The sequence below is a fragment of the Narcine bancroftii genome, chromosome 1, assembly GCF_036971445.1.
Source record: "Narcine bancroftii isolate sNarBan1 chromosome 1, sNarBan1.hap1, whole genome shotgun sequence".
Taxonomy (NCBI): domain Eukaryota; kingdom Metazoa; phylum Chordata; class Chondrichthyes; order Torpediniformes; family Narcinidae; genus Narcine; species Narcine bancroftii.
Window position 1 is genome coordinate 401,273,771 of NC_091469.1, and position 26,057 is coordinate 401,299,827.

The 26,057-nt window shown below is 42.9% G+C and overlaps 2 long non-coding RNA genes across 2 annotated transcripts in view; one reads left to right on the forward strand and one right to left on the reverse strand.

Moving 5' to 3' along the window:
- Positions 1-450: 450 nt before the first annotated feature.
- Positions 451-22,135, forward strand: LOC138751473 (uncharacterized). The gene is made up of 3 exons (XR_011349969.1): positions 451-668; positions 1,687-1,822; positions 21,834-22,135. It is a non-coding gene; the product is annotated as an uncharacterized lncRNA (long non-coding RNA).
- The window catches only part of LOC138751472 (uncharacterized), a 71,587-nt gene continuing 53,615 nt past the window's right edge, over positions 8,086-26,057 (reverse strand). Inside the window, exon 5 of the long non-coding RNA XR_011349968.1 lies at positions 8,086-8,434. This is a non-coding gene — a long non-coding RNA (uncharacterized lncRNA). The remainder of the gene's footprint in view (positions 8,435-26,057) is intronic.

A 26,057-nucleotide genomic window follows, 5' to 3' on the forward strand; every position in this document is an offset into this window, starting at 1 on the left:
GATTTCCAGTGAAGTAGCAAGGAATGAGTGAAGTGTGTGGGGGTGGGGTGGGGGGAATAGAATGCAACAGGTAAGTTAAAATGAAATGTGGTTAACCCAACGGAAAAACTGCGGTGAAATAGTTTGAATTTATGCTGGAATTCAAATACTTTTCTCCGGTGATTTCTTCACTGCAAATACAATTGTCTCAAACGTGCATCGAAATTCACCCTCATTTATGTCTCCGTCTTGAAGCTGCCGGCGGTGGAGAATCTACCAAAGCAGGTACCTGAATTCCACACGGTGTTTAAAAGCACACATAAATCGTAAGATATCTACTCGAGAATAAGGATCAATAATAAGCACGTGTGTGTGTGTGTGTGTTGTTTTTTTAATACAATTATTTTGTGATGTCTGCGATCACCCTATTATAATCAGGTGCCTTTTCTATTCATAACAGTGTGTGAGAGATCCCGCAGAGTTTCTACCGCTGGGATGAAACACGGCGAATGATTGATTCTCCATCAGAACTGGCTCAGTCAGTGTGGGCAGTGATGCTCCGGTCGGTTTTTATCTCCATCTTGCAGAACTTCCCTCCGTGTTTCGGTCACTTCGGCGGGTGCCAGTCGTCAGACTCGGGCCGTAATACAGGAAAGCATCTGCGGATAGAATTGACGCGCAGAACCCAGGTAACAACCTTGTTTGTTCAACTGGATTGAACGGAACTTTGCCGGAGTTTCGAGCTAAACTGAGTGGAATAATAACTGCGGCGGTTCGATAATAATTATCCTCATGGGATTTTTTAAAGACAATGACATCAAATGCAATTGGCATTGCGGATGTCCCATTTCTCGCAGGTGACAGCGGGTAACTTTCAGCGCTAAATGCATTTGTCAATTGGTGCAAAGGTGGATTTTCTCGCCCCATCCCGGTTGGGAGCGATCACTTCTTTAATTCCTATGAATCCCCAACTTTCTTTGATAATCTTAGTGAATAGTAAAACAGCTTGAATGCTCGATATCCAGGGCTAAATCATTCAAAGGGAACTCAGGTGTTCCCGTCTGTTGAATGTTTCATTTCTTTTAATTTTCCAGGGCAAGTAATTAATGTCAACCACATCGAACGATGCTTTGTCTCTGTCTCACCACACAAGTAGGGTCCTCAGAGCAGACTGCAGGATATATATTAAACTAGTCTTTAATGGAACTGTGGAGGGTGAATGGAACCCAGGACAGTCATGTTGCAGTAATTTTCCTGTTTGTGCATTGGTTCACTGTCAAGGAAACGAACGCCCTTTGCTACAATAATCCAACGACAATTGATCGTGTTTACTATTTAAAATAAGGAATTGAGAAGGAAAACGGAAGAAATGGACGGGCGAGCCGTTCCTCTTGAGTTTCCTCGGCTGCGATGAACGATTTCCCCGTCGCTGGGAGTCACCTCTTAGGAATTTCACGATGGCCTTTGGAATAATGCGACTAACAACCATTATTCCTAAATTTCCAAGGCCTGGTCACTTCCCTTGGTTACACGTTATTTCGGTGCTTTAAAATGCGGGATTTTTTTTAAAAAGAGGAATGCATTCCTGGTTGAATTGCTATTTTTTTAGGGATACGATTTACTCCATCTCTTCAAAATAAGGCCCCTCGAAATTGATGTGAAAAATGTAGCAATTGAAAGTTAAAAAAAAAGAGGAATATCTTTCAGGGGTCACCATTCGCACCAGCAGGACAACGAAGGGAGTGAGGCAGGTGATCCCGGATCCGCGACTGCAACTGCCCGAGGGCTGGGGTCAGAGAACCGTCCTAATAGCCCATTGAATAGATCCCGAAACTTGGATGAGGTGAGTACGGTTAATTTAATCGAAATAGAAAACTTTTTGTCAGAAATAAAACTTCTCACACATGAGTCTCTTTAAAACTGATGACACGACAAGCTTTATTTACAAGTCTGCAGAGTTGGACTCAACTGGTTTCTCACCAGTTAAGCCCCGATACATACAGTGCATTGATTTTTATACCTTTATTATTTGCCCTTCCCCTTCTTATTAATACTGTTTTAATTGGTTAGTATTACAAAAACATTCTAAGTATAACTGCATTATTAATTATCACGTTCGTTACGTACGCTGTGAACTCTACATTCACTGAATTCTGTTTCTCACACTTCTTATCAATCCTTTGTCTCCTGCATGTCTCTCACTATGACCATGAAAAGATAGGTTTAAAAAAACATATTCAGCAGCTCCTTCTGTCCTTGACTGCTAGTAAACTCTCTGTCCATTCTGGCTTCCCTGTTTATGATTAATCATCACATTTTAACTTAAGTCTTTTTAACCTAAATTCTCTATATCACAATCCACCCCTTTCTCTCTTTAAAATGTGTTGAATATATGTATAGATATGAATGGGGATTCTAAGCTAGGGAAGAGAAATGTTTTATGATACATTAATCTCACGCTGAAATAAAAGTCTTACAGGGTCTCCCATCCCCCCTGGTTGCATAGCTTGTTCGACCATGGAAATCACCAGGCTGCGTAGACAGGGAATAATACAGGGCAAAATAAGTAGGAGGAATAAAATACCTCCGATGACCCACAAGAAGGTACGCCACCAGGTTCCTCCAAACCATTTGTCCATCCAATTAAATTGTGGGAAAGGATGCCAGGTTTGAACCGGTACATGGGACAATGTACGAATATTATCAGCGATTTTACGAATGGCTTTTCCATTATCATCAATTTGTAAGCAGCAGTTAGTCAAATTAAGTTTGCCACATACACCTCCTTCCGTGGCTAGGAGATAGTCTAGGGCTAGACGGTTCTGATATATAGCAGAGCGCATTTGACCTTGCTGGGATGCAAGTAATTGCAGGGCTATAGCTGTTTGATTTGTAACAATTTCAAGCACTGCTTGTAAGCGAATTATGCGATTTAACATATATATAGGAGTACGATAACCCCAAGATCCATCTTGAGCCCATGTAGCGGGACCATAATATTGAATTATGCGCTCTGGAGGCCAATCATCTCTCCATTCTCCCAAATGTACCGTGGTAGAGCGGGGTTCACGATGTAATGTATCAAAGACCTTCACGCCTAATTTATGACCGTGATCGTGGGGTAGAAGGAAAAATTCTGGGCGGATTATTCCTAGGAAACAAGTTCCACTCCACTGTGAGGGAAGACGAGTATAAGCTTTATTACCACATACCCAGAATAATCCATTTGGGGATACTCCATACCCCCTTTCCCAAACTCTTTTAAGAACAGGATTTGATTGGTATGGTCCTGTGATGGTGGAAGTGGTACAATTCCAAAACTGAATACTGCTATTAGATAGGGGTAGGCAATTAGTTTTAAAAACAGTGGATAAGAACCAAGTCTGAGGTTTAGGAAACCAAGTGAAAACACCAGGTGAAATGCGAATCCATACAGCCTTGCAGGGACTTTCTCCTACTGGGTATTTGCCGGCTCGTGAGAGACAATAAAAACCAGAGGGGACGTTAGAGAGAGACCAGGTTTCTCTTGATCTCGTTCGGTTAGTTGTCCAAATGCGGGAAATCATGGTCAATGAATTGAGATGTTCTCCCCACCAAGGCCATTGTTCTGACATCCGTGGACCCCCGCAGACCCAACAATTAGTTACATTAAAAGTTCCTGCAATTTTAGTTGCCAGATCTACAAAAAGGTTATCTCCCCCAATTGCATTACCGAAACTTACATGGTTATTTGGATGGACTCGAACTAAGTCCGGCTGTCTTAAAGGGACAGGCAATTTCAAGTGTGGAGTGTAACTTTTCATTGGAACAGTACGTTGGTGTATGCAAAACCAGAGTCCATCAGGGCATGGTGGGCTTGAGTCACCTTTCCAACCGTTAAGAGGGAAAGGAGTGGTATTAGGAATCTGTATATAATGACCCATATTATTTCCTTCTTTTTCCACACAAGGGGTATATGGATGTTGGGTGGTATTTTCTGCCCAACATTTCTCAGGAACTGAGGTATGGGAAATGAAATTACCTTCCTTTCTTCCCCAAATGTGGTCCTGAAACAGGACCACTGTATCTCTGCATTTCTTACATTTCACACCTGATAAAGACATAGGCAAACTAAGAAAAATCAAAGAACATAACAATAACATTGTGAATTAAGTCTTTTTGCGAAATCGTAAGGTAAGAGGTTTTTCTCCAGGAATACAAGTCCAATCTGAGTTCGTATCAGGGTCCTGTGGCGCCTCTACAGGTCCCTTAAATCTGGATGCGTGTGTCCACCCCTTCTCTCTTGTTCGTGCTGCAGCTTCTGTAGTTAAGAGAACTTGGTATGGACCTTCCCACTGGGGCTGGAGTTTTTCAGTCTTCCAGGTCTTGATAAGAATCCAGTCTCCTGGTTCCACTTTGTGTAAAGAAAAGTCTAGAGGCGGTGTTTGTGCCAATAGTCCTCTCTTTCGTAAATCTGTAAGAGAGCGTGACAGTGCCTGTAAATAGTTCCTAACAAATATATCCCCTTCCCCCAAGGTGGGACACCCCTCAACTGTACTCCAGAAGGGAAGCCCAAACATCATTTCATAAGGGGACAGCCCTACATCTTTTCGTGGGGCAGTACGAATTCTCAATAAGGCTAGGGGCAGACACTTTATCCAAGGCATTTTAGTTTCCACCATTAACTTTGTCAATTGGATTTTTAGTGTTCCATTCATACGTTCGACCTTCCCTGAGCTTTGTGGATGCCAAGGGGTATGTAATTTCCAAGAGACCTGTAATGCATCACAAATCAATTGCTGGATTTTTGAAGAAAAATGTGGACCCCTGTCTGAGTCTATAGAATCCATTATACCATATCTGGGGATTATCTGCTCTAGGAGGAGGCGAGCTACTGTAGAGGCTGTAGTATTTATTGTTGGGAAGGCTTCTACCCATCGGGTAAAGTGATCTATTATCACCAACAGATATTTCCATCTTTGAACTTGAGGTAACTCTGTGAAGTCGATCTGGATACGTTGAAAAGGGCGTATGGCTAATGGTTGACCTCCCATGGTCCCTGTCCTCATTATCTTCTTATTAATTTTTGTGCATAGGTAACAATTTTGCACCTCTTGTTGGGCCAAGGTGTAGATTCCCTTACACACATATTCTCGAAGCACTGTGTCACATAAGGCTTGAGTGCCCCAGTGGCTCTGTTGATGCAGGTGTTTTAAAATGTTGCGAGTTATTTCTTTATTTAGAACAGTTCTTCCATCTGGTGTTTTCCATGTTCCATCAGGTAATTGGCTTGCGCCCAGCTGATCCATGTTCTTTTCTTCCTTAGCAGTGAAAATGGGAGCTGTCTTTATGCCTTGCCTTATTGGGATTAAAGTCAGCAAACGGACTTCTTGTTGCATGGCTGCTCTTTTGGCTTCTTCATCAGCCAGTCTGTTTCCAATTGCTGTCGGGTTATCTCCCCTTTGATGGCTTGGTATGTAGACCACTGCTATTTCTTGGGGTAATGTTAAGGCTTCTAAAGTCAGAGTAATCATCTGTTCGTGTGCCAATTCCTTTCCTCTTGATGTAATTAGACCACGCTCCTTCCAGATCTTACCAAAGGTATGCACTACCCCGTATGCGTATTTGGAATCTGTGTAAATCGTTCCAATTTTCTTTGCCAGTATTCTGAGGGCTCTCTGCAAGGCATATAGTTCACAGGATTGTGCTGACCAGCTTCCGGGTAGTCTCGTGGATTCTACTACTTTCCAAGTATTTCCTTCTATTATAGCATACCCATTTCTTCTCATTCCGTCAACACATCTGGCGGAGCCGTCAATGTAGAATTCATATCCTTCTCCCAGCGGAGTATCGCAAAGGTCTTCTCGGGTCTTGGTCTGAAGATCTGTCAACTCGACACAGTCATGCTCCACCTCTTTCTCTGTTTCACTGCCGTATAAAAACTGAGCTGGGTTGCAGCTATTAATTTTTGCAAACTGTAAATCTTCTCCAACCATTAAAATGGTTTCATACTTTAATATACGAGAATCAGTCAGCCATCGATGGGCAGTTTGTGTTAATAAAACACTCACAGAATGGGAGGTGTACACAGTCATCTTTCCTCCAAAAGTAAGTTTACGTGCTTCCTCTACCAACAGAGCAGCAGCCGCTACTCCCTGGATACACGTCGGCCATCCGCGAGACACTGGGTCCATCATTTTGGAAAGGAAAGCCACTGGGTGTCGCTGACCACCTTTTTCCTGTGTTAAAACTCCCACAGCTGTTCCTTGGTTATGAGTGACAAATAGCTGGAAGGGCTGTTTTAAAGAGGGCAGAGTGAGCACTGGGGCTCGTGTTAGGCGATGTTTCAAGTCCTCGAACCATCCCTCCTCCTCCTGGGTCCATTTCAATGGATAGTCATTTTCATTTGTCAGTTTATCATACATAAACTTCACCAAAGCTGAGTAGTCCTCTATCCATAACCTACAGTATCCTAAGAGTCCCAGGAATTGTCTTATTTCCTTCTTATTACGGGGTAAAGGCATTCTAGTGATTCCCGCAATTCGTTCAGGGGTAATTCGTTTCTGTCCTTTACTTATCTGGTGTCCCAGATATATCACAGTTTTCTCAACAAACTGTAACTTGTTTCTGGACACTCGTAGACCCTTTTTCCCCAGATAATTCAAGAGTCTAATGGTCTCTCTCCTCATTTCTTGTTCCTTGGGTCCTGATAATAGTAAATCATCCACATACTGCATTAGTTGGGAATCATCAGATTGTGGATAGTCCATCAGGATTTGTTCTAGCATTTGTCCAAACAGGTTTGGAGATTCAGTGAACCCTTGGGGCAATACAGTCCACCGAAACTGTCTCCGTCTACCTGTCCATGGATTTTCCCATTCAAACGCAAACATATCTCTACTTTCCTCTTCTAACGGACAAGTCCAGAAGGCATCCTTCAAGTCGATAACACTAAACCACTCATGGTCTGGATCTTCAACAGCGTGGATTCGATGCAGTCTAATGAAACTTTAACTACACCTGAAGCACCTGTTCATCCATTTGCTTCAAATGTGTTGTCTACTCTTCTGATCCAGAAAATATTACATATTCTACAGTCTCTGCCTTGTATCATAAGGGATAATTTTTTCTATCCTGTTAAAGTACCTCAAGATAACCAGTGACCTTATGGCATAACGTATTTCACAACTGTGGAGTCTCACAGTGTGAAAACAATGTCATGCTTGATGTTCTTCATGCACCATATTTTCCAATCTCAGTCATGCTCACATGGTTAAAATCAAAACGAACCTCTCTTCAAGTGGCTTTGAATCTCAGAACTTACCTTCAATTTGAAAAAATGTATGTATTGAGGCCATTAAAAGGTGGAAAGCACAAAAACTTGACAAGCCACTGAGAATAAAACTGTTTTAAATGCAAAAATAAACAAGACAATAAAAGGCAGTTATTCCTCATAATTAACAATTTACTTGATTTCAGATAAGTTAACAATTTTGACTTTAACTAATTTATCAAATCATATAAGCTGATGAGAATATCTATTTTCTTAATTGTTTGATATAATATTTTCATCAATTTTCTAAATTATTTAACTCTTGAATTTCACTTCCATCCTGGTGCTTTCTCAGTCACTGGAGAAATGCCCTGACACATCTTCCACAGAAGCAGATTCAGTAAAAGGTTCCATTATTGTCACATAATACTACATTTAGAATGTAACATATATGATTTTTTTAAAACTTTGGACTACTGTAAGGCAGACAGAGAGTCACCACTTTGTCCAGCGCCCCTCACTGAAACCTACAGCACTTGATGTTCCAAGGCGGACTCCCCTCCAAGTACTGACCAGGCCTGAGCCAGATTGGCTTCTGAGATCAGACAATTTCAGGCATATTCAGGCTGTCACTTCTTGAATTTAAAATGTTTCATATTTAAAATGTTGACATAATACAGAGATAGATTTGACAAATTGGTCATGTTTTGTCATTTGTCATTAAAATGCATAAAATTCAGGTGTTATGTCCATAGAATTTATGCAGTTTTATATATTTATGCAATAATAAATATGACAGATTTATTACAGAAACTTTTGATCAAAAACATGCATGTAACTTTTAATGACAACTGATGCAGATTAAATAACTATGTTTAAAACAGCAAACGTAAATTTCCTTTTGATTTGTGTACAATTTTTTTGCAAGGCTATTCAGGTTTAATGACTTATTCCTGTGCAATTTAACTTGCATTTGGTTTGGTGTTCATAGTACATATTTTGCTTTTACTTCATGGGCCAAAGGAAGCTGTGACAGACAAAAGAAGAAAGACATTGTCCTGGGGACTGATCGAGTGGTAGTGGCTTCACAGGCAAATTAATTTCTCACAGACAATCCAAACAAAAGGACATGTCCGGTTTATCTCATTCTCAAATTTTCTCTTGGTCTTTCACTCTCATTTTTTCTCCACCTTCATCTCCTTGCTGCTGAGGTAATGGGAAAGTTGAGAAATTGTAACAGCAAAATATGCAACACGTAGTCAGAAAATTTCAGACTTGTTCTACTTACTCAGGGGCCTGGGAAATAATTTTGTTTTTTAACACACTGGTGATCTACTTTATAACTCTTATTATAAGAGCATGGTATTCTGTGTTGGCATCCATTAGTTTATTTTAATCAGTCAAATCAGGAAATTAACAAGTACTGGTAGAAAATGAAAGTTCGATAAACTCCAAAAATTCAAGCAGTAGTTGACTCATATCAACACCTTACATATGGTGAAATGGCAACCAAATATTGTGAACTTGTTGCTAAGTGTACCTATAATGACTGCAAATCCAAAGACATGGACACAGTGGAATGCCTTACCTTGGGAAAGCCTAAAATTATTGCCTTCATTGCACTCATTCAGATGACTGCTCACCAGCAAGAGAAAAAAATAAGGTGCTTTAGTCCTCTCACTTATCCAACAAATGGTGGTGGAGGGGGACTGGTTGGTATAATTTTACCTCAACTCCATTTTGTCCTCCATGGTCCAGTCTCCTGCCAATACGTATCCACGATACCTCACATGCCCTACATCACTTCAACAACTTGCAATTCCCTGGACTCTACTGCCTCATGTTCATCATGCATGTCCAATCTCTATACACCTCCATCCCTCATACAAAATATCTCAAGGGCCTCCATTTTGTTCTCAACAACAGACCCAACTGGTCCCCCTCCATCACCACCCTCCTCTGCCTGGCAGAACATGTTGTCACCCCCAAAAACCTCTTTTGGCTTTCTCCAAATCAAAAGAATATCTGTGGGTACCCACTATCCTGCCATTTTGTTGGCTACATGATGGCATCGTCAACCTTATCCATTTTACTGCTAACTTACACCCTGACCTCAAATTCAGTTGGTCCAACTCTAGAAACACATCAATTTTTCGATCTCTTTCTATCTCTATCTCAGGAGACAAATTCTCTACAAACCTACCAACTCCCACAGCTATCTTGACTACACCTCTTCACACCCTGTCCCCGCAAGGATCTATTCCTTCCTCTCAATTCCTCCATCTGTATTTCATCTCCTGCCAGTATGAGGTCCTCCATTCCAAATTTCCTCCTTCTTCAAAGAAAATGGCTTCCCCTCTACACCATAAACTCAGCACATGCCCACATTGTCTCTATTTCCCACATATCCACACTGTTGCACCACCCCAAGATGCATCTAAGACAGGATTCCCCTTATCCTCACCTACCAACCTACTACCCTCAGCATCCAACATATCCTCTATAATTTCTACCTACAACATAATCCCATCACCAGACACATCTTCCCCTCTCTGCTTTCTGCAGGGACTACTCCATCTGGGACTTCCTCATCCACTTATCCCTTCCCAATTATTGCCCCCTTGGTATCTACCACTGTGATCCCAAGAAATTATCCAATTTCACCCATTCATTCTCCTTCACCGCCATTTGGTGCTTCAAGCAGTCCTTCCAAGTGAAGCAATACTTCACTTGTGAATCTGCATGGGTCATTACTACACCTGGTGCTCCCATTGTGGCCACCTTTACATCAGAGAGACTGGACACCGAGTGAAAGATTGTTTCATTGAACACATGCTCTGACCACTGCAATAATAGGGACCTCCCAGTGGTCAACCATTTTAGTTCCATACAACATTCTCACATCAATATGTCTATGTGTGGCCTCATGCAGTACCAAACCAAGGCTATCTACAAATTGGAGAAACAACACCTAATGTTCCATCTGGGCTCCCTCCATCCAGACACCATTAACATTGACTTCTCCAGTTTCCATTAAATCCCTCCCAGCATCTGTCTCTTTCCCTATCATCTGTCCCAACTTCCCAACCTCTACCCTTCTGTCTCCATTCAGAGAGCGTTTCCCTCCCGTATCACCTCACCACATTTCTCTTCTGGCCTCCCACCCCTATCCTATTTGCCTATCCTTACCCCTTCTCCCTCTTTCCTTTCCTCCCCCTCCCCCTTTCTTTTCAGATGCCTGCCTTCATTTTGCTCATACCTTGACAAGGAGCTCAGCCCTGAAACGTTGGTTACCCAATAAATGGTGGGTAACCTTGCTGTGTTTCTCTAGAACTTTTGTTTAATCTTGTTAGTTTTATTCTGGAGCTGTCAATTAGACCAAATAAAGACAGTAGTTTACATCCATGAAGAATGTTAATTTAATGGATGTTTTAATGCCCATCTACCTTTCACATAAGATTGTTTTAAACACACTTTGGATTTTGTCAGACTCCCTCTTGAATGCTTACTTACAATGAATTCACATTCACTCCCATTTTAAATTTATTCTACATTCTACTTCCACTGTTGTTTCAGAGAGGATATGCACCCAAACATAACATAGGACCAGAAACAGATCTTTGAGCAACTGTTGCCATTCAAGAAATTGACTGATCTTTTGCCTGAACTCTACTTCCCTACACGCTGTCCCTTATTTTATTTAATTTTGACATAACAGGCCATTTCAGCGAACCTGTGCTGCCCAGTTTATATCCAATTAACCTACATCTCTAGTACATTTCAAACGATGGGAGGAAACCAGAGCCACTGGGGGAAACCCATGCAGACACAAGGAGAATGTACCAACTCCTTACAGACAACACAGGATTCACTCCCCGGTCCCAATCTAACCGCCATGCCAACCGTGCCACCCTTAATTCAGAATCTATCAGTCTTTGCCTCAACTATGCCCTGCCCAATCAATGAAGATACCAATACTTCTGGCGTAGGAATTATCAAAGAGTCATAATCCACCACATAAGGAATTTTCTGTCATCTCTGCTCCAAAATGCCAATGCATACTTTAATATTGTGACCTCCAATTATAAATTCCTCGTCCAGGGGAAATTCTCCTCAGCATATACCTGCCAAGTTCTTAGAAACAGCATTTCACCTCTCAGTCATCAATTCTCCAGAACAAATAGGCATAGTCTTTTCACTCTCCCCTCATCCTTGTGAATTGTACGCAATACTTCATGTGTGGTTTCATCAAGCCATAATAGAATTGCAATAAGACTTATTTATCCTATTATTATGCTCTAAGGCTAATAAATCATTGTTTTAGTCCTTCTTGCTGTGTTGGTATATGAATTACTGTGATTCATGCACAAGAATGCCCAGATTCTTGCAATGAGCAGTTTAAAGTATTTTATTTTTTCCCTAATTTTCATAACTAAGTGGATAACTTCACATCTCTATGTCATATTCAAGCTGCTCAATTTTTGCAACTCATTAAGCAGGTGCATGTCTTTGTAATCTCCTTTTATTCTATATCCCATTAGTTACAAACTGCCAACCAGAAAATAGCCAATTTTGTTTCACTCTGTTTTCCCTCTATTACGTATTCTTCATTTTGCCTTACTATGTTACTCTCCAATTTCATTAACTCTAATTTTGAGTCATACCTCTTGTGTGCCATCTTATAAATGCCTCCTCAAAATCAATTCATATGACCTCATCTGGAAGTGGAAAGATTTAAAAGGGACCTGAGTGGCATTTTCTTCATACAGAGAGTGGTAGATATTGAGTCATACAGGGCTTTCAGCCCAACTTGCTTAAGCTAACCAAATAGTTGCCTGTCTGTGGTTGGCCCACATTCTTCTCAACCTCTCCTATCCATATATTCTTGCAAATGTTTCTTAATCATTGCAATAGTACTTGCCTCAACCACCTCCTCTGGCAGCTTGTTCCATATACCCACCACCTTCAGGTGTAAAAAAAGTTACCCCTCAGGTTTCCATTAAATCTCTCCCCCCTCACCTTAAACCCATCTCCTCTGGTTACCAACTCCCCTACTCTGGGCAAAAGACTCTGTATGTTCATCTGATCTCTTTCTCGCATAATCTTGTGTACCTCTATGAGATCACTCCTCATCCTCCTGCGTTCCAAGGAATAAAGCCATAGCCCGCTCAACCTCCCTCTATAGCTGAGTCCCCCGCATCCTGGCCACAGCCTCGTAAATCTTCTCTGCACAATCTTCAGCTTGACAACATCTTTTTTGCAGCACCAAAACTGAACACAATAATCCAAATGGGGCCTCACCAAAATCTTATACAACTGCAACATGATTGCCCAACTTCTATACTCCATACTCTGACTGATGGAGGCCAATGTGCTGAAAGTCTTTCGACCACCCATCTACCTACCTGTGACACCATTCATGGTATTCCTAGATCACTCTGCTCTACAACACTTCCAAATCCCTGCCCTTCACTGTTTGAGTCCGAGAAGATGAAGGGTGACCTTTTCCATACAAGCAAGATCCTGAGGAGGCTTGACAGGGTGTAGATGTTGTGATTTTTCAGTAGATGGAGAGTCAAGAACAAGGAGGCATTGTTGCATAATAAGGGGCAGGTCATTAAAAATGAGGTGTGTGTAAATTTATTTTCTCAAGAGGACGGTGAATCTCCCTCAATTCACCCCCCTCATAAGGGTGTATGAGGCCAGATCATTAGATATATTCAAAGTGGAGATAGATAAATAGATGAAAGATTGAGGATTGTGGACATGAGGTGTAGAGGCCATCGTAGATCAGACATGATCAAACTGAACCATGGGTCTGGCAACCTACTCCTGCTCCTAACTACTATATAAATAATGTAACTACAAAAGGGGGCTGGATGGCTTGTGGGGAAGGACACACCTCCTGATTCTCCACAACCTTTCCACCATCTATAACTTAGTGTTAGGAGTATAATGGCACATCTCCACTCACTGAATGAGTGAGAGTCCTGCAATACAATGAGAAGCTTGACATTGTACAGACAAATAAAATAGTTTTAATAACAACATATTAGTCTCTCAAAATGTTGACTCCCTGCACTAACAGTTTTTTGTGGCAACATTTATTTTACAAAATTAAGTGCTATAAATTGCACCAATTGCTTCAACAACACCTCTCAAATCTATATTTACCATCTAGAAGCGCAAGGGTGGCATAAATATAGGTACCCCACGAGATGGAAAATCCTTCAATCTTACATTGCCTTACCATGGAGACATGCTACTGTTTCTTCCTCAGCACTGGATCAAAATCTTGGAACTCCCTTCCTAGCTGTCCATTGCGATATCTACAGAAGCTCATGAAGGTGCTCATCACCACCATTGTTCGTGATCAGTTTTGGGCAATTAATGTGGACCCAGCTAGCAATACCTGTGTCCCATGTGTTACTAAAAAGAACATTCTATGTAATAAAATATTGTAAAAATGGACATTGAATATGGGCAAAAATTGTGTACATGTATCCAATGACTAATATCAAAATAGTTACCAGAAATAAGTTGATAGTGTTGAATCTCTAATGCCTTTCACGGATGATGCTTGACCCACTGAGTTCCTTCAGCCTTTTGGGTGTTCGTAGCAAAAATAATCTATTTTTTTTAAATGACCTTAGCCCTTCAAGGGTTAAGAACATGGAAGTCATTTGAGTTAGAGAGACAGTAAATCTAAAATTCACTGAATCTAAAGCAACTCTTTTGGGAGGAAGAGAATCCTGTTTGGGAAACAGTATATTGTGTACATGACAGTTTGAAGGCCAAATAAACTGCATAATATTTTAAAAATGCAGAGATGAAAGTTATTGAACTTCCATCTGTCAGATGCCACACCCTATTCTAATAGACCATCTCCTGTATTTTTTGCCAGCTTCTCATTTGTATCATGAACTGCATTAATATTTCTCTCCTCACACATCATGTTTATTTTAATATCTTGTTGATAAACTGAAAATACAATTCACTTTTCTCTCCATTTAGTGTTTACTCAGAGTCAATTGATCAGATTTATTGCTTTTTACTGACATGATTTCCATGTTTTTTAACCCTTCAAGAGATAAGGTGAAAATTTGGCATGTTGTGGAAGCTCACCACAAGGCAGGCGAACCGGCCCCGCTTGTAAGCCACGCGGCGGGGCAGCCAGCCAAATTGGCAACGTCGGAGGTTTCCCTTCCTTCCAGCTCAGGGCTCAGAAACCCGCGCTTGGGGACCACGTGATGCCCAGATGATGTCAGCATCCTCCAGCGCGGTTCTCAGCCAGGTTTGGGCTAGGAATACAAGTGCAGCCCAGCAGCCTGCAATAAACCAGTCTGCTCACAGAGCTCAACCCATCTGGTTGCGTTTGTTATTGAAGGAGCAGTGTAGCCGTCTCTACAATTGGTGACCCCAACATTATATCCGCGCACCTGGTCAACCTTGGAGAAGACCCTCGCGCTGTGCAGGTTGGCATAAAGTCCTGGATGTGAGGGATGGGGTAACGATCAGGAATGATTGCCTCTTTGAGCCGTTGATAGTCTCTGCAGGGACGCCAGCCGCCGGAGGCTTTCGGGGCCAGGTGGATTGGTGAGGCCCATGGGCTGTCGGACCACTAAATGATCCCTAGCTCCAACAGGAGCGAAAACTCCTCCTTCGCTACCTGGAGCTTGTCAGGCGGGAGCTGATGTGCCTTGGCATGAACCGGCGGGCCCTGGTATAGGGATGTGGTGGAACACCCCATGGCGTGGTGAGGCAGCGGAGAACTGTGGCTTGAGGAGTGTAGGGAATTCGTCCAGGATCTGCTGGAACTCATCTCTGGGCGTGCTGATCGTGGCCATCTGTGGTTGCTCCAAGCAGGAGGCGTCAAGACAAACGGCCTTGAAGATACGGGCATCCACCAGGCACCTACTTCGAATGTCCACCAGAAGCCCGTATGCGAGGATGAAGTCTGCACCCAGGATGGCAGTCAAGAGGGACGAGACAGTGATCCTCCACACGAAATTCTGTTGGCCGATCTGGAAGTGGACTGTCTTGTCTCCATACGTCTGGATTGCCATTGTGTTGGCCGCACGGAGGGAAGGTCCATGAGGTCGGTTCCTGGATTCGATGGCCATGGCCAGTATGATGCTGATTTGGGCTCCAGTGTCAACGAGGAACCACCGGCCACTGACTGAGTCCCGTAGGTAGAGAAGACTTTGTCTTTGGCCAGCCGCTGCAGCCATTAACAGTGGCCAGCCTGGTCGTTTCCCTGAAACATACAGGGCTGATGACACTTCCGAGCCTTGGCACCCCAGCGCTGGTGGTAGAAGCAGAGGCCTGAAGCGGATGCTGTGGCCTTGGCTATGCTCTCGGGGACCCCTGCAAGGGTAGGTGCTCTACCGCAGCTCTAGGGGCGGGCTTGGTGTGGTTGTACCCATGTCACGTGACCTGCTGGACCACTGAGCCTTCTGAGAATCATGCAAGCCATAGCTCTTGGGCCTTCTGAGCGACCTTCCTCAGGTCAGTGAAGCTCTCTTGAACCAGCAGCGGGCAGATGTCCCCGGGCATAGGTTCAAGGAAGATGCACTTGAAAAATGGGCAGTTGGTGTGCTCACTCATGAGCACGAATATCTTGTCCATCAGTTCCCTCGAGGACCTGTCCCCCAGGGCGTCAAGGTGCAGCACCCGAGTGGCACGCTGGTGTCTGGATAGTCCGAGGGACTCAGTAAGCACTCGCTTGATGGTCTCATACTTGTCCTCGGCGGGTGGGTTCTGAACAAGGTGCAGCACGCGTCTGGCAGTGGTCTGGTCCAGGGCAGTCACCACATGGTAGAATTTGGTCATGTCGGACAAAATCTGGTGGAGGTGAAACTGGGCCTCTTTGTGGATGAACCAGGTCTCCGGCTCCTGAACCCAGAATTCAGGCAGTTTCATGACTATAGCACTGATCCCAGGCTCGCTCATGATGGGTTCAAAGACGTTTGAACCAGTCGGGGTCACCAATTGTAGTGGCAGCTACAAATGGTGACCCCGACTTGATATCTGCGCACCAGGGCAACCTTGGAGAAGACCGTCGCATTGTGCAGGTTGGCTGTAAAGTCCTGGATGTGCGGGATGGGGTAACGGTCAGGAACGGTTGCCTCATTGAGCTGTCGATAGTCTCCGCAGGGACGCCAGCCACCGGAGGCTTTCGGAAACAGGTGGAGCGGCATGGCCCACGGGCTGTCAGACCACCATCACCGGCCTGCGGTTCGTATGGCATGGGCTGTGGAAGCAGATCGCGGGCTGGGCCAGAACATGCACCCATTGCCAGATGTCCATTGCACCAGCACACCAGGGCACCCACACAGGTGTTTGAGCACATCCGGGAACGGTTCAGCCACATTCACATGGACATCATTGGGCCCTTTCCCGTTTCCCGGGGCAACCATTACCTGATTACGGTGGTGGACCGCACCATTCGCTGGCCCGAGGCGATCCCGATGCCAGATGCCTCCACTGACTCCTGCTCCCAAGCCCTGTTGCATGGTTGGGTCGCTCAGTTCAGTGTCCCGGCTCACCTCACCAGCAATTGGGGCGCCTAGTTCACATCTGTGGTCTGGGCACAGCTCACCAACAGGTTGTGGATACAGCTACACCACACAATGGCCTACCACCTGCAGGCCAATGGACTGGTCGAACGTCTGCACTGCCACCTTAAGTCGGCGCTCATGGCCCGCCTCACTAGTCCTGACTGGACGGACGAACTGCCTTGGGTGCTCCTGGGCATCCACTCCACTCCCAAGGAAGATCTGCAGGTATCATCAGCTGAGCTGGTCTACGGTGCGCCTCTGGCACTACCTGAGTTCGTCAATGCCCCTCACAATCCCCAGCGGTCGCCGCATGAACTACTTCCTCACCTCATGGCACGCTTGGACTCCTTTGAACCCCCACCGCCACCCAGGCATGGCACCCGCCCAACTCACGTTCCTGGCAAGCTGCTTTCCACGGAGTTCATTTTCGTTCGGCAGGGCCTGACCGCGGCACCTCTGCCAGTGTTCCGGCTCGACGTTCACGCTGACCTTTGGCAGCAGGCATGAGCTGTTTACCATGGACAGGCTGAAGCCAGCGCACCTCGATCCCACTGAGCCCATAGTTGTTCCCCAGCCCAAGAAGCAAGGCCACCCGGCAAAAAGGATATTGACGCCGGTTCTGGGGGTGCTATGTGGAGGCTCACCACAAGGCAGGTGAACCTGCGGTGGGGCAGCCGGCCAAAATGGCACGGTCGGGGGTTTCCCTTCCTTCCAGCTCGGGGCTCAGAAACCTATGCTTGGGGACCACGTGATGCCCGGATGACGTCAGTGCCCTCCAGCACGGTTCTCAGCCAGGTCCGGGCTGGGGGTATAAATGCAGCCCAGCAGGCTGCAATAAACTAGTTTGCTCACTGAGCTCAACCCGTCTGGTTGCGTTTGTTATTGCAGGAGCAGTGTAGCCGCCGCTACAATGGAACAAAAAATGCACATGCAATTTAATATAATGGATGTGCACACATCTCAGAATTTTTCATCACACAAAAGAAACCAGGACAAAGGAAGATAATCAAGTTGGAATCAATTAAGTTAAATATATGTTGATTCAATTGTTCCTTCTCTTTTACATCAATCACTAATCAACTAACCACCAAACATATATGAGGCTGCACACTGCCTCCTTCAACTGTTTGTATAGATGGTATATTCAGAAAGCCATATGGGTAAAGAATTTACAAAGTTTGCACTGAATACAACCATGGATAAAAATGAAGAAATAACAATGAGTAAATATGAGTAATTAATCAGTGAAAAATCAACAAAGGTTAGACACAGAAAAACAAAGTACAAATTTACTGAATGCAAATATTGATAGAAAACAGGAATGAATAAATAGGAAAAAAATAGTGTGTTGGAGGGCTTCCTATATTGTTACCTCCATGATTATTAACATACACCAATGGTCTTCTCAGCAAGTAAACTGACACATCAATTAAATTACTTTCAGCAGAATGACTTTGAAGGTATTAACTTCTTCAGTCCATGGTCAAAAAGGCTTTATGAAAATGCACAAGATAAATAAAATGAAGCTGCATTTAATTAAAATTATTTGACTTTGGAATAGTAGAACATAAAAGTCCGCAGCCACAGTGATTGAAGTAAAAACACAATGTTGGAGAAATTTATCTTGGGCTTGAGCCCTTCATCAAGGTTTGCCATTTTCTAATGAACCCTAATTTAAAAATTACTTTTCATCTTAATTAAAAAGTAATTTAAAAATAAATTTGAGTACCTGTCACGTGACTCATTTACAAAGCAAATAAATCTTCATTGATTGATAAATATTTTCACATATTTTCCTTTTATACAACATGTATGCTTTTGAAGCCTTTTACTGCATTTGGTTAATACAGTATATTGGCAATTAAAGATGTTGCTCTGGTAAAACTCGTGATTCTTATAGAAAACCGTCAGTGAAGCTAGTTTTAACAATTGGAGGATATTGAGCAAAGTGCTTTCTTTACAAATGACTTAAAAAGGGCAGGGTCACAATTTAACATTTAAATATCTTTTTTTTTTCCCTTATCCAAACCAATACAAAAAAAAACCCTGCACAATATTAAAATATTTTGATAACCAAATATAATATTGCCAAATTGCTTTGCTATCAGAAACAGTGCCGCCAAAATATTTAGAGATGTGTGGATTATTTCTTTTCCCATCTCAGCAGGAGCTTAGGGAGGAGGTTGGAAGGGAAGGACAGGATTTTATTCCAAGATCCTCAACATTCCCCAGAGCTCCATTAGGAAGGGGGAAGGGTTTCCTGCTGAGGCAGACATCTGCAGCACTCAGTAAGCAAAAGGATTGTCATGCAGTTCCAATCCACGGATATTAATAATGTCTGGTTTCCAAGTGATGCTCTCTCTGAAAGATGCGTCTTATTTGTATATATAATAATAGAGTTGAACAATGAGATGATTATTCAGTGAACAGTTTACTTGCACTGTTTTATAACTGTTAGTGTCTTCTCAGTGAATGTACACCTATCTGTTTGCAATATAATGAAAAATTGTACTTATCTCTGTATAGTTAGTCCAATCCATTTCCATTGCAATAACTGTAATACACAATATTATATTTGTGTCATGTGTACAGAGATTGTACTTGATGTTAATCCCATCATTGTTAATTTTAAAGGATCCCACAGACAAGAATTTTTTGACAATTATTAATTTTGAATTGCAAGCCAAGAAAATGACATGGTGAAAATTTATATGACTAACATATTATTTTCATGTCTTTTTAAACAGGGGGGGACAGACAACTATGAAGTCATTTGTTCTGTTTTCAAAGTCAGGAAATAAAGGAAACACTTCCAAATTAACACATTAGGAGCTTAAAATTACAATGAATGAGAAGAAATAATAATCATGAGGTGCCTCGTTTTAAAAAAAAACCTACCAAGCAGATAATTACAACAACATCTAAAAGTTGTAGTTTGGGCCCAGGTTAAAGTGAACAGAACCATGCCCCATTTTCTGAGCCAGATTTGAGTGTCTGGGTGAAATGAGGGATCTGGGCAGAAGAGGAGAATTCTCAGCCTGCATGTTCCCCCCCCCCCCCCCCCCACCTCTCTGTTTTTTTTCAAATTCTCCAATCTGATTAATAGCTTGTGCCATTGTCTGGTGAAGGCAATAAAAGAGGCTGCAAGGTAAGCTTTTGCTGCTCAAGGTTTTAATAGGAGAATGCAGCACAATTTGGAAGGTAATAGGTTGTCAAAGAGTGATTGGAATTGAGCAGAGAATGATAATCAAACAGAGGGGGAAATAACTGTCACTGAGAGTGAGAAACTAGTATGCCTGGCAATGTGTGCAAAAGCACTCCTGATTGCAGGTTTTCATCAACAAGTGTTTGTCTGCAGTATCACATGCAATTTTTTTAAAGATTGTGTTACAGAAATTATGTGACTATTCTACTGCTTCCTTTCCATATCAGAATTCAGGTTGGGTTGACACATGAAGGATTCAAATACTATGGTATCCAAACTGCCTATTCCTAAACCCCTGGAAATCACCAACTAATCTTTCTGACATTCTTCTTTTCCCTTCACCTTTCAAATACTCTCAAAACTCAATATATCTAAATATTCCACCAAACTCATGAGCCAACTTGATGTAAACATTTTGATAACTCTTTTGCGAGTGACCTTGGCATTTGCCCATGCGACGATGCACCGTGTAAATATACAGAATTACTGTCATTAATAGTGTTTTGTACCAGATGCATTATCTTTACTTTATATTAATGCTGGGAATGAGCACGATTAAAACATTTCTCCTGGCCAAGTAATGAAGGGAGAGGTAAAGCAATAATTAGCAAACCATACCTCAAGATTTTTTAAAAAATTAAATCGAATATTTCTATTTGCAAAACCAAAGTTTCAGATGAACAAATAAGCATTCTCTCAGGTGGAAAATGTTGACAGTTAGTTTTTCCTCTTCATTGTAGTTTCAGAAGTTGGCAACAAGACTAAATTCAATGACTGCTTAAAAGATTGTGATGCCTCAGAGCTGCATTGAAAGTGGGGTATTCACGCATGTATTAAACTCTAAAAGGATAATGTTCTGAAAAGTGACTTCACTGCAGCTAATATTACAAAATTTGAAAATTCTGGGACCGTGTTGCATCAACTTTTTTATTGAATGATGATTACAGAGTTCATTTGGCTGGACTGAAAAAATTACTCCCTTGACTCCATTTGGCCTGCTTTTGGGTTGAACACTAAAAAAAATGCTATTTTGTAACACCCTAATTGAGTAAGTACTTTCTGGTGCTTGTTATCTCCTGCTCATCGTCCACTCCTACAATTTATACCACACACCAAATAAAGGTCTTATGTCATTCAATGTCTTTTTGTGTAGAATCTGATGCAATCCCAATAAAATAGTTGCAACGTCATGTGCAGGCCTCGCTACTGGCTTTTCCGACAGATTTTCCGCCACTCCGCCTCTCTTCAAGTCAATTTGACTGCCTGAAATGGAAGGAGGACTTCTCAATTTGATCTTGGTCAGATGGGGTGCAGAGGAAGTCATATGCGAGGGCTGGTTCAGGCGTCAACTAATGGGGTCAGACAGAAATTTGATTTGGATCATGTCCAAAATAAGTGACACAGCAGGATAACAAATGCTAAATGCACATCTGGTTCACCGAACTCTCAATGGCTTTCTCCGGCCTTCTCCTTTCTCAGTGGGGATTTAGACTTGCTTTCCAACTCATCTATTTCACATTCCTCCTTTCAAATAGCAAAGCATTGCAGAACCCAGCAGACATTAGCAATCTTCAGGACTTACTCAGTCCCAATTGATCTGTCCCAATCTCAACAGCAATACCTTGTGTTTGGAAAGTTTCTTTAACATGATAAAGCATCGTGAATGCATTGGAGGAAAACTGGTCTAGCATCCACTGAATATCTATGGTTAGCAGTTGGGTCAATAGTGGCTTAACGAGCTAACCAGAAATCGTTATGCACCAAGTCATATGACAGGAACTAGTTCTACTTTCATATTTCATTTGGTATTTCTGAATATTTTCCTCTTCACCTGCAGATTCAATGAAAAACAGTGCTATCATAAAGAATGATAATTGTCAGCATGGGATGTGGCTTGAGAGGAGACCTGACGGCAAACCAAATATAGCTGTCCAAATTGTTTCTCAAAGGAGCGTTGTGTGGAAGGGAAAACTCAACAGGAACAGCAGAAATAAAGCTGGTTGCTTTAATGTGCAGGGCTCAAAATCAATCAAAAGTCAAAATCAGGAGCTAAAATGCAAGTTTCAGCTTATGATATCCTTGGTCAAAAAGTGGTAGAATTCTTCAATGGACAATTTGGGACTTTTTCGGTGTATTTTATTCAGGTGCTAAATAAATCAGGAAATGACATGCAGATTTCAGTGTGGTATCAATTGACATCCATTTTAATCAGTGTGAGTTGTACATGCACAAGGCCTTTGCATGCCTGTTAAACAAACTTCCAAATGAAAATTCGACACATGTTTATTGCCACCATCTGATTCAACAGTCACCGCACTCTCTTATGCAGCCAATTGCACCCTGAATCCATCATCATAGGACATACCTCTGACTCAACCACGGTATCATTGAACACCAGTTGCTTCATCTGGAAATCAGGTTTCTCTCCCTGGATAGTGGGACAGCAAGAAGTACAAGGGCAGTTGTTGGAGCTCGGGCAATTGCGTGGAAAAGGATGCAGGTGTTCTTAGTAATGAAAGAAGGAATTGAGAAGAGGTTGGTTCCAATGGAACGTTGAAAGGGAGGATAAATGGTGTCTGTAATGTCATCACAAGAACATTGAAGGGCATTACAGGGGATGATCTGAGTGTAGTTGGTGAACCAATAGAAGACAAGGCAAATATTTATCCTAATTCTGGATGGTAAGAGAAGGGGTTAATGAAGAAGTACAGAGAGTGTGGATTGAAAAGCCATGTCAGCTCTGGTGGAGTGGAAACTATTGTTGAATTTTTTTTTAATGGAAAATGCTTTGGAAACTCGAGTGTGGAAAATGTTGTAATGAGAACAGATAATGACAGAGCCAGAGAAAAAGAGAATGGAACAATGCCTTTATGGGCAAGTTGGAGGAGGTGGGTTGTAGGTAGCTATGAGAGAGAGTGGGTTTCTACATGATTTTTGGCCTCTCCAGTCTATGGCAGATGGCAAAGCGTTCCTTAGAGTCCCCTTTCCCCATAACATATTCTCTCTCAGACGTTCACCAATCCCCTATGAATTGTCAACTACTTAAACTATTTACAGTAGCCAATTAACTTACTAACATGTCTTTAGAGGAACACAGAACCCATAACAAACTGGCATTGTCATTGGGAGAGCAATGGTAACTCCACACAGGCAAGTCCAGAGGTCAGGATGAAACATAGGTTACTGGAGGTGTGGCAGTATCTCTAACCTGTGCACCTCTGTACACTGATTTTGCACAATTGGGCAGCAGTATATTCTCATGGCTTGGCTTTGTGAATGAAGATTTAGGAAGGGGGCTGTCCACATCTGCTGCAGGCTCGCTGGTGGCTGACAAGGCCAATGCAGGACAGACATGCTCGGCCACAGCAGCTGCAAGAGAAATCCTGTTCTATGTTTGGTTCTGCTGCATCACGGTCCTTCCTCCATCTCCTTTTGACCGCAAGGCCAGCCCTGTGTGTGTTCTCAAAGGTGGAGGTTGACTATCGCCAGGCTGCGGGATTGGAGACTAGAGCAGACCTTGTGATAGGTCCCAAGGGATTCCTTCAGAGATTTGTACCTCTTTTTCGGAGCCCCTGTTATGGTAGCCATTGGAGTGTTCACCATACAGCACAATCTTGGGCAGGAGATGATCCTCCATCCTAAAGATGAGCCCTGCCCAGTGTAGCTGGATCTTCAACAACATGATCTCGATGCTGGTAACCTCTGCCTCTTGGACGACTTCAATGTTGGTGACACTCCAGTGGATGATGAGGATGGTGCAGAGGCAGCGCTGGTGGAAGCACTCAAGGATGTGATGGTAGGTGGCCCATAACTCAGAGCCATAATTGGAGGATGGTTAGTACAATGGCTCTGTACACACTGATCTTTGTGCCTTTCTTCAGACGCTTGTGGTTCCAGTCTCTTTTGTCCAGCCTTCTGAATGTGCTGTTTGCCTTTGTCAGTCTGTTGTCAACCTCTTTATCGATCTTCGTATCTGATGAGATGGTGCATCCCAGTATATTACGTTGTCATTTGTAATATGTTTTTATAAAAGATACATTGCAATGGCGTTTCCCCTAATATCCACTTCCTTTGTATCCAGTTCCTTTATTGTCCATCCTCTATATTCTGATAAGATCACCACTCAGAGATTTTCTAGCTGAGCAGAAGGTTCAGAATAGATGCAAATGGATTTTAGTACAACTTTCTCTGTTATAAATAATTTCTTCTCATTCCTGGTGTACTTTAAAATGGGATACGGAAAACTATTCCCTGATATTTTGATGGAATGGTAGAAATGAGCAGTATTCTGGACATTCCAAAGACAATTTTAAAGTCAGAGAGACAACAAGCACAGAAATAAGCCCTTTGGCCCGGTTATCCAACATTAACCACATTTTTATTTTTTCTCCCCACTTTCTCAATAAGTTCTCCCACCCACCTCCTCCCAGATTCTACCATTCATCTACACACTTGGGGCAATTTGCAGCAGCCAATGAATGCTACCAACTCACGTGCATTTGGAATGTGAGAAGAAACCAGTGCACCTGGTTCAATGTTCAAAACATATGATGAACAGATAAGCTCAGAACGATATAGATCAAATGTAAATGGATGCCATTTTGGTCAGCATGAATGAGCTGAGACAAATGGCCTGTTTCTGTGACTCTACACCCAGAGCAAACCTATACCATTGGCATCCTGTTTGCCTTCAGCATCCACTTTAAATTGATGATCTCAACAAGGTTGTGGATTGGAGGAAAGTGGAGCTATTGGGCTTCTTCTTTTCAAATAATCTATTTCGCAGCTTGTTGCAGTATTTTTTTTTAAATACTGTACCGAATCTCACCCCAACAGTGAAAACAACATTTGTAGTTTTCAAATAACTGGGCAAGTAAAAGGGTGATGTGAACACACAAATATTTCTATGTCGTTGGCAGATTCTGTACCTTAGGGGAAGAGATTTTATAGAACAAGGAATCCTCAGTTTCCTTTTTACATAATGGCCATTTATTTGGCAGAAAATTGTATACCTGCATCATTTGTCTGTATTATGTACCAGACATCACAAAGCTCAGATGCCTGCCTACATTTTTTCAGCTCGGATACCCACCGACATTTTTCCAGGCTTAGACGCCTGCTGACATTTTTCCATATTTTGATAAAGGGCTGTAGTGATATGGCTGTATGCACTGACTGGCCCGCCCTCCGGGGTTCTCCCTACCTTAGCTCCTCCCTTGATCCTACCCATGCGACCTCGGGCCATAAAGGTCGAGTCCTCTCTCCTTCCTGCTCATTTTCTGAGCCTGGACCCGGGCCAGCAGTCTCTTGCTCAATAAAGTCTATTGTTCCCCTCAGTCTTCTGTCTGCATCATTATTGGGGCTACTGATAGCACCCTACAATTTATTGAGCAAGATTTTGGAACTCTCCAGTTATGGAGAAATTGCTGCATCATGAATGGCTGGAAGTAGAGCCCCCACACCCCCCCCAAGTCCCCGGTGCATCGGTAATCTTTGAGCAGTGGGTGAACTGTTTTAATAATTTTCTCGATGCCACTGTGGAGGTGGTCGACACGGACGAAAAGAAGCTCAAGATTTTCAGGCACAATTCGGCCAGAAGGCCTACCTGACCATCCAAGGCTGCACGACCTACACTGAGGGAAGGGCTGAGTTACGGGCACTGTATAAACCAAAGGTGAACTCGATTTACTCCCATTACCTGCGGGCGTCCCAGAAACAGCAGGCTAGTGAGTATGCTGAAGAGTTCGTTCGGTCCCTGGTCACACAGGGAAAAGACTGGGGGGATCTCACGGGCTTGGGCACGATATTGCTGAACCAGTGCATGGAAGTGCTGATCAGAGATTCCTGTGTGTCAGGGTTGAGGACAGACTACATCCAGCAAAGACTCCTTAAGGAGAATCCACTCCCTCTCAAAATGGCTATCGAACTGGTCAGAACTCTGGACTCGGCCCAGAGCCAAGTGGTATCGATCGCGGGCAGAAGCCGGCCAACTATGTACGTTCTACCACGAGGGGCATTGGCCTGGGACTTGGCATCAGGCATCAGTGAACCGACCACGGCT